This window comes from Ambystoma mexicanum, chromosome 8 (assembly GCF_040938575.1).
Source record: "Ambystoma mexicanum isolate Mex_15411 chromosome 8, UKY_AmexF1_1, whole genome shotgun sequence".
Lineage (NCBI taxonomy): Eukaryota > Metazoa > Chordata > Amphibia > Caudata > Ambystomatidae > Ambystoma > Ambystoma mexicanum.
In genome coordinates this window covers 768,803,982-768,817,233 of record NC_090929.1, presented here as the reverse complement: position 1 = coordinate 768,817,233, position 13,252 = coordinate 768,803,982, and positions in this window count along the sequence as shown.

The following is a 13,252-nucleotide window of genomic DNA, read 5'->3' as shown; positions in this document are numbered from 1 at the left end:
TTCATTTTTTATTTTATTTATGTTTCCTTTAATACATATTATTTTTGGTGAACTTCAATGTGTGGTATCTCATTGGTTTCATGCATTTCATGATATGTGTGAGGGAAATGTGTTTGTTTCGGAACTTGCAATTGGTGTTCTGTGATGTAATTGCAAATTATGAGTGGGTGGATGCAATACTCGGGTAGGTGTTTTGCATTTGGAGGCTCACCATAGGGACCAGGGATCTAGATTTTGATGACATGTTGGCTGGGGAACATGAGCTGCACATGGGTGGGGGCCTGCTGGCAGGTGCCCCACAGTGCTGAGGGGTGGGGGTGGTGGAGAACATGAGTTGGACATGGGTGGCGGCCTGCTGGCAGGTGCCCCACAGTGCTGGGGGGTGGGGGTGGTGGGGAACATGAGTTGGACATGGGTGGGGGCCTGCTGGCAGGTGCCCCACAGTGCTGGGGGGTGGGGGTGGTGGGAAACATGGGTGGGGGCCTGCTGGCAGGTGCCCCACAGTGCTGGGGGGTGGGGGTGGTGTGAGACATGGGTGGGGCCTGGTGGAGGCTGCCCCTGCACTGCTGGGGGGTGGGGGTGCTGGGAGACATGGGTGGGGGCCTGGTGGTGGGTGCCCCTGGTGGCTGGGGGGTGGGGGGGTGGGAGACATGGGTGGGGGCCTGGTAGAGGCTGCTCCTGCACTGCTGGGGGGTGGGGGTGGTGGGAGACATGGGTGTGGGCCTGGTGGTGGGTGCCCCTGGTGGCTGGGGGGTGGGGGTGGTGGGAGACATGGGTGGGGGCCTGGTAGAGGCTGCTCCTGCACTGCTGGGGGGTGGGGGAGGTGGGAGACATGGGTGGGGGCCTGGTGGAGGCTGCCCCTGGTGGCTGGGGGGTGGGGGTGGTGGAGAACATGAGTTGGACATGGGTGGGGGCCTGCTGGCAGGTGCCCCACAGTGCTGGGGGGTGGGGGTGGTGGGAGACATGGGCGGGGGCCTGGTGGAGGCTGCCCCTGGTGGCTGGGGAGTGGGGGTGGTGGGAGACATGGGTGGGGGCCTGGTGGAGGCTGCCCCTGGTGGCTGGGGAGTGGGGGTGGTGAGAGACATGGGTGGGGGCCTGCTGGCAGGCGCCCCACAGTGCTGGGGGGTGTGGGTGGTGGGGAACATGAGTTGGACATGGGTGGGGGCCTGCTGGCAGGTGCCCCACAGTGCTGGGGGGTGGGGGTGGTGTGAGTCATGGGTGGGGGCCTGGTGGAGGTTGCCCCTGCATTGCTGGAGGGTGGGGGTGGTGGGAGACATGGGTGGGGGCCTGGTGGTGGGTACCCATGGTGGCTGGGGGGTGGGGGGGTATTAGACATGGGTGGGGGCCTGGTAGAGGCTGCTCCTGCACTGCTGGGGGGTGGGGGTGGTGGGAGACAAGGGTGGGGGCCTGGTGGTGGGTGCCCCTGGTGTCTGGGGGGTGGGGGTGGTGGGAGACATGGGTGGGGCCTGGTAGAGGCTGCTCCTGCACTGCTGGGGGGTGGGGGTGGTGGGAGACATGGGTGGGGGCCTGGTGGAGGCTGCCCCTGGTGACTGGGGGGTGGGGGTGGTGGGAGACATGGGTGGGGGCCTGGTGGAGGCTGCCCCTGGTGACTGGGGGGTGGGGGTGGTGGGAGACATGGGTGGGGGCCTGGTGGAGGCTGCCCCTGCACTGCTGGGGGATGGGGGTGGTGGGAGACATGGCTGGGGGCCTGGTGGAGGCTGCCCCTGGTGACTGGGGGGTGGGGGTGGTGGGAGACATGGGTGGGGGCCTGGTGGAGGCTGCCCCTGGTGACTGGGGGGTGGGGGTGGTGTGAGACATGGTTGGGGGCCTGGTGGAGGCTGCCCCTGCACTGCTGGGGGGTGGGGGTGGTGGGAGACATGGGTGGGGGCCTGGTGGAGGCTGCCCCTGGTGACTGGGGGTGGGGGTGGTGGGAAACATGGGTGGGGGCCTGGTGGAGGCTGCCCCTGGTGACTGGGGGGTGGGGGTGGTGGGAGACAAGGGTGGGGGCCTGGTGGAGGCTGCTCCTGGTGGCTGGGGGTGCAGAGGGACATGCTTTGGTGGGCAGTAGTGCATGTTGACATGTGGGTTGGCTGGTGGGCATGGCCATGGTGGATGGGGTGCCTGCATGACATGTGCTGGGTAGGCCCCTGTGGTGTGAGCCACCTGCAGGGGCCGTGGAGGGTGTAGAGGGAACACCTGGAAGGACCCACACATGCAATTCACGTGTGCTGCTCCCCGCGCACCCCTGTAATACACGTACCCTGATGATATCGCATGTAGAACTTCCCGCGCACCCCTGTAATACATGTAACCTGATGGAATTGCGTGTGGAACTTCCTGCGCACCCCTGGAATACACGTACCCTGCTGATGTTGCGTGGGATACTTCCCCCGCACCCCGAAATACACATACCCTGATGAGATCGTGTGTGTGACTTCCCGCGCACCCCTGTAATACACGTACCCTGATGATATTGCATGTGGAACTTCCCGCGCACCCATGTAATACACATACCCTGATGGAATTGCGTGTGGAACTTCCCGCGCACCCCTGTAATACACGTACCCTGATGGAATCGCGTGTGTAACTTCCCGCGCACCTCCGAAATACACGTACCCCGCTCAATCGCGTATTTAACTTCCCGCGCACCCCCGATATACACGTACCCCGCTCAATCACGTGTGTAACTTCCCGCGCGCCCCCGAAATACACGTACCCCGCTCGATTGCGTGTGTTGCTTCCCGCGCACCCCCGCAATACACGTAGCCCGCTCCCCCAGGCCCGATCGCGTGAAAAAATGCAAGCGAACCCCTGAAATACACGTAGCCCGCTCCCCCAGGCCCGATCGCGTGAGAAACTTCACGCGAACCCCTGATATACACGTAGCCCGCTCCCCCAGGCCCGATCGCGTGAAGTCTTTCACGCGAACCCCTGAAATACACGTAGCCCGCTCCCCCAGGCCCGATCGCGTGAGAAACTTCACGCGAACCCCTGATATACACGTAGCCCGCTCCCCCAGGCCCGATCACGTGAGAAACTTCACGCAAACCCCTGATATACACGTAGCCCGCTCCCCCAGGCCCGATCGCGTGAAAAAATTCAAGCGAACCCCTGAAATACACGTAGCCCGCTCCCCCAGGCCCGATCGCGTGAGAAACTTCACGCGAACCCCTGAAATACACGTAGCCCGCTCGCACAGGTCCGATCGCGTGAAAGACTTCACGCGAACCCCTGAAATACACGTAGCCCGCTCCCCAGGCCCGATTGCGTGAGAAACTTCACGCGAACCCCTGATATACACGTAGCCCGCTCCCCCAGGCCCGATCGCGTGAGAAACTTCACGCGAACCCCTGATATACATGTAGCCCGCTCCCCCAGGCCCGATCGCTTGAAAAACTTCACGCGAACCTCTGAAATACACATAGCCCGCTCCCCCAGGCCCGATCGCGTGAGAATCTTCACGCAAACCCCTGAAATACACGTAGCCCGCTCGCACAGGCCCAATTGCTGTATGTTGCCACTTTTGTAATGCGCAGGGACGCTACCGCCTTCCTTCGTGTGGCGGACGTGTTTCGGCTTGTGCGTGTCTTTGGCTGTGCATGGCTTTGCCCTATTCGATTCCATGAATATGTGTGGTTCGAGTGCATGTGGGCGTTCCGTCTGCTTCCCTGCAGTACATCCCCAGTTACACCCTTATTTTCGCGCGTTGTTCCCCATTCCGCGCGTTACGCCCCGTGTCCCGCCCACTTTCTGGTGTATGCGCCGAGGTTGTGCGCTTTCACTGTGCGCGTCGCGCACGCCTTTCGGGATGTTGCAGTGACTTGTGCGCCATGCACGGGTTTGGCGCACATCCCGGGGTGTACACGCGCAGGGACTTCCATGATTCGCACGCGTGTGCGTGCGCCTGTTTTTCTCCGCTTGCGCCTGCTTGCGCCTGCTTGCGCGAAGATTTTCGGCGCACGTTTGTTCCATGAATCGGCCCCTAAGTATTTACTATGTGTCTGTATTTGTAAGGTGGAGCGATTATCTGAATTGCAGTTATTACATAATCTGCCATGGTTTGCATTTTATACAAGTTGCTGAAATGGAATGGATTCACAGTTAGGTATGGATACATATACAAAGCTTTCATTAGGGACTTGTTCCTGTGCCACATGGCTGCAGAGAGTGCATGTAAGTTTCCACATGTATGCAATCTGTACAATTTCATTTATAGGTATGTTTTTTGTTTCCCAGTACTTGTAGTAAGTAAATTAGAAATTATTGAGTTTATAGTGAATTTCACCATTCCAACACAGTAGTCCAATTCTTGCCTTATTCCAGAAACACTGTGAGTGTTGTCAGGATTGTTGGTTGCATTTCTATGAAGGATGAACATTTGCAAACACAATTGGTCTGTACTGTATAAGTAAATGTTGTCAATAATTGGTGGCAATTGGAATAGAATATTTATTGCTACATTTGCATAGCAATTTACACCAGTTGTATTTGAACATTTGAATGGACCTGACAGTTCTGTGTCAAAGTAATTTGTTCGGAGTGTGTATTGCTTCTTTGAAGAAGTAGTTGAGTTACTTTGAGCCGTAGATTCTTCTTTAGTTGTGGTACTTGATTAAGATTAGCTTCTTTTACTTTCTTTTGAGGAATTGCATTGAGATCCTGTATCGTTTCAGTCTGAAGTAGTTTTCTTTTACAACATTTTGCTTTTTGCAGACAGGATAGGTTTTTAGATGGGGGTGTAGCATGAACACAGTCTATTGTACTCTAGAATGCAAGGAATATCAGCATTTACTTTACTTGCATCAAACTTGATTAGAAATAGTCTGTCAAGTGTACATAAGTGTGATAGTGCTACATAGATCATGCCTTCTTTAAAGATTGTGCTAACAATATCTATCAATGCTTTATCTGGGGTAGGACCTTGTGATTTGTGAATGGTGACTGTGTGTGCTAGCGTTAGAGAACATTGTTCTCTGCGTACATACATGTCTTTGAAAAGAAGGAAGTAGGCAATTGAGCATCCTATCCTTTTAACTTCAGATAGTTTGTCAAAGGGAATATTGACAAATTGAATATTGTTGTCACGTGGGTATGTTTGAAAGCCAACAACTGTACCAAGTGCTCCATTAACTAGTCCTTGCTCCACGTCAAGGTTACGCTTAAGCATTACTCTACAGTTTAAAGATAATTTTAATATTTTCTCCAAACCAGCTGTGTTGGAGATAGAGTTTTGTAAGGTATTTAGTCTTGTTGTGGCTTGTTGACACATGCGTGGTGTCATTCCACATATGTCCAGTTTGTCTGTGGAGAAAATTTCAATTATTGGTTTCATTTCTTTTTTCAACATTGTTTCATTGAATTTTGAACAGCTTGCAAGAGTTGGCATCAAGGATATACAATTGAAATTTTTGTGTGCTAATTGTTCCATGACATCAGTAGCACATGAGTTATGGCCATAGAGTGCATGGATGTGCCTGGTTGTTAATATTGATTGTGCTTCTTGAGATAGTACACCATCTCTAATTCTTTTAAAAATGTTGGCGTATGTGAGGTCTGCAGACTGGCGCACGTTTTCAGTTAATTCTCTGTATTGGAAATGTTGCCAAAGGTTGACATTTTCTATGCTGCCAAGAGTTTTATGGCACAGTTTGTGCCCTAAGGTTTTAAAAATAGGTTCACCTTTCACTGGTGTTAATTGAAGAGGATCTCCAAAAACAATAATGTGTTTTCTTCCAAAGAGCTCTTTGTAGTCTGTTTTGAGGACCTCTTGTAATCTGGGGTAAATCAAAGCCAACATTAGGTTGGAGACCATGCTCACCTCATCTATTAGTATCTATTAGTAGCATTTTCATTTGTTTGAAACCTCTGCGTAGTTCCACTGCAGCTTCTGGAGAAAGTTTGTAATAGTCTAATTTGTTAATGGTGTTCTAATGGAAGGAGTAGTAATTGGTGTAAAGTGACACTGCCTATGTTGTAGGCAGCTAAACCTGTGAGGGCAGTTACAACAGCTAACAGTTTGTTGTTTGTCAATTGTTGGAGGAACTTGCTGATGATTTTGATTGAGAATGTTTTGCCTGAACCAGCGTGACCACTGAATTATAGCAATATAGGTTTGTAGTCTTGGCAGGTACAGTTGCTCATTGTTCAGTTATGATTTCAGTACAGCAACTTCTTCTGTAGATTGTTCATACTGATACATGGTGTTTCTACTTCTCTCATGGCTAATTATGCCTCATTTGCTATTAGTGACTGTCTAAGCGGTTCTTGGCTTTCTGTTACAGAAGGTTGACTACTGTCGGGGGTGTCCACATCTACTTGGGCCTGGAGTTGTTCTTCATGTTGCATTGTGCAACACTGTTTGGTACTGTGTAAAGTTTACATCTGTTATAGCACTTTCATTTGCTTTGAAAGTGTCTTCATAGGAGTCATGGGTATCTAGTATCTCTTCTTCTTTTCTCCATGGTTTAAAAAGTTGTAGCAGAGACATGTAATACAGTTCTTTATATTGAGGAGTTTTTAATGACAATTCAATATTATTTATTACACGTTGTTTGGTAAGATTCACTAAGCTGCCTTCACAATTTGCCACTCTGTATCTACCTTTCTTTTCATCTGGTTTTATATTATTTTTGGATGTGAAGTTCTGGGCTACACGGTATAGACACATGGTTTCCGAAGTGGTACTCCTGTTTGGGTAGTATGTGTCCAGTAAATGGTTTTTTAAAATGTATTGACTGTTGGGATCATTTTTGGCTATTGTTTGTATGTCATCATATGATTTGAGAACTATTTGTCTACATTTAGCAGGACCAAGACTTAGCCATACTATATTTTCAGATTTTCCATACAAGGCAGTACCGGTTAAACGGTCTGCAGCTTCATAGTTAGTTTGGCATTTTATAGTTTGGCATTTATATAGCGCTACGAACCCTCAGGTATCTGAGCGCTGCTTATTACCCACGGTGTGTGGTGCTCATTTATCGACCTTGGAAGGATGAAATGCTGAGTTTGGCGCTGCCGGGATCCGAACCTGCGTTCGCAGGCTCTGCACTGATGTCAAAGCGAGCACTCTACTCGCTGTGCCACTTGACCGGCCTAATGGAAGGTGTAGTAATAATAAAATAGCAGCCACATTCTCTATGAGAGAGCATGTTTATCCCTAAGGGGTACAATTTCTGTGACAGTGTTTTGTTAGATGATATGTCATCCCAGAGGTCTTGAAGCTCTGTTTTTTCTGCTTTGGTTAAGTAGGCTGTGACATATTGTGCAACTGCAGTAGAATTGTCTGCAATCTATGTTTGCATTCCATAGGAGGGCAATGATTGCATTGTAATCATTGATATATTTTGATTCTTCTGTTCTTTTAAGTAACATGTGTTCTTAGGAGATTTACCTTTGACATTATGTCTAACTGAAAACATGCCATTGTTTACTTGAACTGTTGTTGTAACTGTACTAGGGAAACCAAAGTGGCATTTGGTATAGTATTTTCTTTTGATTTTTATATTTGCGACGACAATATTTCCCACATTTGTGTCTTTGAAATTGTAAAATGTGTGCATGAAGGTCACTATGTGTTGTTTGTGAAGGAATTTCACAAGTACATATTTTTGGATAAACTGCAAAACATTGTCATCACTGTCCTGACCAAAATTAGGAGCATCTTTAATCCATAAAAGCATGTGGATGTGTGGTGCTCCTCTGGCTTGGTATTCGTTTATCCAAAAGAACTGCTGCACTTCTCCGAGGGGAGGAACAATTTTATTACAAATAAAGTGTAGCATAGCAATGAAGCGATGATGGAAATATCTTGATACATTTACAGGATCTAGAGAGCAGAGTTCTCCTGGTGTTTTTATATCTATGTTTGTTTTGTTTTGTTTGCTATGCGCAGGAAATCGTGTAAATCTTCCCATGCATATTCTGCACAACTTAATGTAACAAACCAAGTGGGTGTACCAAGGTTTCTTATCATACAGCGTACATCTCCGTGACGTCGGAACCAGTATTCTTTTGTACCCCACATGTTTGCTAAAAGATTTGTAATACTTGACTGTAAAACCTCATCTTTTTTTTATACTTTTTGTAGTAATTGTGTAGCTGACATATTTTGAAAATGGGTACCTGATTTTAATGTGTGTGCAACTCTGTAGCATAGAGTTGCTAGTTCACTTTCAAAGAGAAGGTGGAATATGTATTCCACGTTTTGTCTGAATCTGGGGTCGTCAGAATACATTTGTAAAGAGTGGTATTCTGATGCTGTTATTTGTGTGGGTCTATCATCGTACCTTCCTCCTTTCCAGCAGGAAAGAGTAGAGGTAAGGCATGTGCTTCTATTGTTTTTCCCATATGCTGATTGGATCTCCTTTGGCTTGTTGCATTTGGTACGTTTCAAGTGCATCATCTATGGTGTCTTTAGAGTTTAATGGATGAATTGTATAATGGTCTAAAATATTGGATTCTTTAGCAGGATCTAGAAGTTGATATTGACCAGTTTCTGGTGAGTGTTGAATTATTTCAATGGTTTCTCTCAGGTTTTCTTCAATATTAATTTCTTTGTAGTATTCATTGTTGTCTTTTAGATATTGCAGGGCTTGTCTAACTTTATGTAAGTCCATGAGTTGTTGTCAAATTATTTTGTCTTTTGTAGGTACGCCATCTACTAAGACATTTAAAGATTGATCTATTGGATGTTGCACTCCCAGAGTGTATACATTTTCTTTGAGATCTAATGATATATAAACTACTTTGCCACAAATGCCTTTCACTAATTCAGAGAAAGGTAATTTTGCTGTTTTTGGTTGAAGGCGTATTATTGCTTGAAATGGGTGGACGGTTTGAATTATGATGCTCTCATATAAATTGAGTTGTTGCAGGGGATTTGGTAGTGGAAATAATTCCAAGTTATTTGTGATATCATGTGAAGGTGTTTGGTTATTGTCAAGTTTTGCAGTGCAGTAACTGCAAAGTATTAAGGGATCAGTAATTTCGTATTTGTTTTCTGATATAAGCTAGCGAGCTAATTGGAACCATTTGGAATCTTTATTGTCTTCTATTTTGTACATTATGTCTACAGTTTTTGTGCTACGTTTATAAAAAGTCCTGCGGCAGCACACACACACATGGTTTGGTACTTCAGCGGATGCACTTTTAAACTTTAGTATTTTTTTGTCTGTGTGTAATAGAGGTTGCTGTTTGTACAGTAGTTGCTAGTTTGTTGTAAAGCTATTGCATTTTGTAAATGGCTTTCACTTCCAAAATATTTTCTCTGGTTATGCTCTACTTCTTTGAGTAGTTGTTTGGCTGTACCATGTAGAAGAATGTTATTTAAATTGGCTAGTGCTAAAGCAGGACTTTTAGCATACTAGAGTTTATGGACCAGATTTCTTATATTTGAATGATGTGATGATATCATTTTGATACGATAGAAGGTACTTTTGCAAATAGGTCCTGAAATGCAGGCTAATGTCCTCGTAGTCCTGTTTATTTGCGCACTGGACAGGCATCCATATTTTGTAGTAGTTTCATTTTGAATTTGTCTTTGCTTTTTACATACTGATTGAGGAACTGGCATGAAGATTTGAAAGATTTTTTAGCAATGTTACACATTGATGTGCACAGCCATTTGTAGACTGGACATTTTGTTTCAGTGGAATGGAGAGGTGATACTCAGTTTTCTGGGTATATTTTTGTGAGCAGTGTTTCTTGTTCCATAATGGGATTATTAAGTTTGTCATACCCTCGTCCACTGCTATGTATGGCAATTGGGTTTGTTTGCTTTTGTTTGTATGCTTCTTCATTAAAATATGGCTCTGTGCTCGTGGTGTGACTCCATTCACCTCCAGAGATGTTTAAGAAGCTATTTTTTTTTATATTCCGTTTATTGAGAAATCGTATTTGTAGTTTAGTAGTTAGTTTTGTTAGTGGTTTAATTCTGTTTAAAACTAAAATAAATAACTTCCTTTTGAGAAGGATTACACTGTCAATGAGAGCTTCTAGGATTAATTTGCTATGGTATGTTTTAAGGGTTGTGCATGATTTCTCTCCTGTTTTTATAAGGTTCTGAAGGACTCTGTGGCAGAACATTTTTTGTAAAATAATTGTTTTGGTACGGTTACTTGCCACTACATCAGGATTTATTGGTGCAGTGTTAGCAGTAGTGGTAGCTACAGTCTTGTTAAACTTTCTGTTTCATTTTACATTTTGAAAGAAGAGGCAAACTTTCTGTACTGGAAGGATGTTTTGTTTCACTTAATGACTGTATTAGCTGTTTTGTTTGAACATTTTGTACAAATTCTGCAAGAGATGAATGCTTATTTTGTACACTTTATTTTGAGTTGCTCTACTTCTACATTGTTTTCTACACAGTTGCTTTTTGTAGGCATTCTTTGGGGTCTGTTGGAGAAAAAAAAGAAAGTGTGGTTTGGGCTGTTGTGCAGTGTATGCGCGCTTTCTGTATGAGTGTCTGAGTACGATGGTAAGGATGTATTTGGACGTTTATGATTATGCATCAAGTTGGGAAGGCTATTCCTGTATTTGTGTGTGACTATACTGGGTTCAGATGACAATACAAAGTATGCAGCTCGTGAGGGGAAGCACTAATACAAAATCTAATGGTACAGGATTAATAAAATTGTTTGTTCTACAATACTAGAATTCTAGTGTGTTTGAGTAACAGTTAGAACATTATGGTAGTATTGTACTTTTTTGTATGGAAAGAGTAGGTTTCTTCTAAATTCTTGTTCGTACTTCAGATACTGCTGCTTTTCAGGAGAGTGGTCTTCACTGCAATTGTAAAAGAAAGAAATTAGTAAATATGTGAATAGCACTGTTGTCACTGTTGTAATGAGCATAGTATGTACATGCACTTTCCTTTCTCAAGATGCCTATTTGCGTCCTGTATATTTTACTTAGAATCTGTTAGTTGAACATGCTTTACAAATGAGTAAAATAGTAAGCATACAGAGCGCACCTGGCTTCTTAAGGTTGTGTTATTGGATGTTAGGAGATAGAAGAAATAATCACATGTTTTGTTTTGCTATTTTCACAGGGTAAATGGCAGGAATTGTATAAAAAAGCATGCAATGTATGCATTTGTGAAGGTGTGGGAAATAAAGCATAATGATTTTATGTAGAGGCAGTGGTGTTGTTTCAGCTGGGAGCCTTTCTAATGATATTGTCTATCTGAGTGCATGGATAATGATGCATGTACCCATCCTGGCTGTGTTCCATTTTATAATACACTACAGAGCCTCTTTCCACAATTATCATTTTATTTCTCTCATCTTTTAATATGAAATGAGACTTTTTTAGATAGCTGTGTGTATAAACCAAAATTTGGAGAGCAGACAGGTTTGCAAGTTACACTTGATCTCAGCAGATGGGTGAAATAACACTAAGTTTATTTTACAGGTTATACAGGGTAAGTGGCAGTTACTCTGTTTATATGCATTCATACAAGAGCTGTACATGAACTGTGCAGAAAATATTAATACCTGTAGTTTATGTTCATGAATGTGGATGTGGATGAATCTGCAAGTAGAAATCTTAGAGAGTTTTATAGTAGTTTTTGCTGTAGCGCCTTTGCAGTCACAGCCCAATTGTACTGAGAGTGATCAATAGTACATCTAAAGTGCTGATCTGTCATGATGGAGTGAGATGTAGAGTTCTTGCATGTGATTGGTGGATGGCTGTTTGACCGCTTAACAGTAGCCAATGAGGGAATGGTGCAAAGAGTGAAGTGGAAAGTGTAGAAGGGCTGCCCCAGTCTTACCCGCTTTGTGGGCACTGTGGCTGTCCATGGACAGGGCGTGCCACATACGGGACTTAGGACTGTAGGGATCAGCCAATCAGGTGTTGAGGTTGTAGTTTGTATTGAAAGAGGCTGTGTGTAGTGAAGATGGCAGAGATGGAGAAAGTCAGGGTGTTGGTGGTTGGAGATATGTTTGTGCATGGTTTGGAGCAGTATGCTAAATGCAGGAATGTGGAAAACATGTTTGATATTAAAGGAGAGGAGGTGGCGTGGAGCACTGTGTCTGGTCTCAATGTGCAGGCAATTGTACAAATTTGGGAAGATATGGGCAGGGTGACCAGTCCACACATGGTTGTTTTGCACTGTGGTGCTTTGCATTTGGGCTATGGCAGTGCCCCTACTTTGTTCAAAGATTTAGAAAACTTGTTTGAGATAGTAATGAATCTACTTCCAAATGCTAAGGTCATTTTTTCAGGTTTAGTACCTAGGACAATATGGGACAATGGTTCTGTTTTTTTAGTCCTCAACAACATATTGCTAGTTGTGTAATTAACCAAGGCATTGCTTTCATGCTTAGAGCTGGAATGTTCTTTTGTAATTATGACAACATTGACTCTGCTAATGTTGATTATTTTAAAGATGATGGTATGTCTTTAACTTTTTGGGAAATGCTATGCTGTTTTGGAATGTAAGGATTGCTTTGGAGAAGTTAATGTGAAGATTTCTGCAGGAAAATAAGAAAGAAAATAAAAACATACAAAATAAAAGGTGTTTCTGAAGCATCTTTAAAAGAAAAAGGCTCTTTTCAGAGCCAATCTCAAAGGGGAAATGGGGCACACTATTTTAATTTTCATTCCCCACGCTCAGATTTTTCAATTTGACACGGACATCACGTATTACATATAGGGATTTTAGGTTTGAGAGGCATGCAAATGAGACTTAGCAGAGCAAGGGATTGGTCAATAAGGTTTACTGAGTGTGCTGTGGAAGGAGAGACTTTGTCAGAAAGTATGTTTCCGGAGAGGAGAGCAGATAGCTATGGCTGTGTGTTTCAGAAAGCAGATTGTCTGGATTTTGGGAGACTCATGGATAAATTAGTTGGAGGTGCATGCAGATCGCTGTGGAGTGGCTGCACATCTTGGATTCCCTCATGTGGAAGTGCACTGGCATGGAGTGTGTGGAATGAAGTGGCTGGATTTGGTACCTCTTTGTGCTAATTTTGTGACACAGTGTCATCCAGACATTATTATTATTCATTGTGGAGGGAACAGTTTAGGACATGTGTCTGGAGTTTCTTTGCAATTTACAATTAAAGAAGGACTTGGGAAAGTTATTGACATTTTTCCAAATTCCAGAGTAAGTTTTTCTCATATTGCGCAGAGACAAACGTGGCTACATTCTTCTTCATTTGGTCCACAAATAGAGAAAGTGAGGCACAATGTCAAAAAGGTTGTTTGTGACTTTTTTGAGAGATGTTGGCATGTCCTCTTTTCACAATGA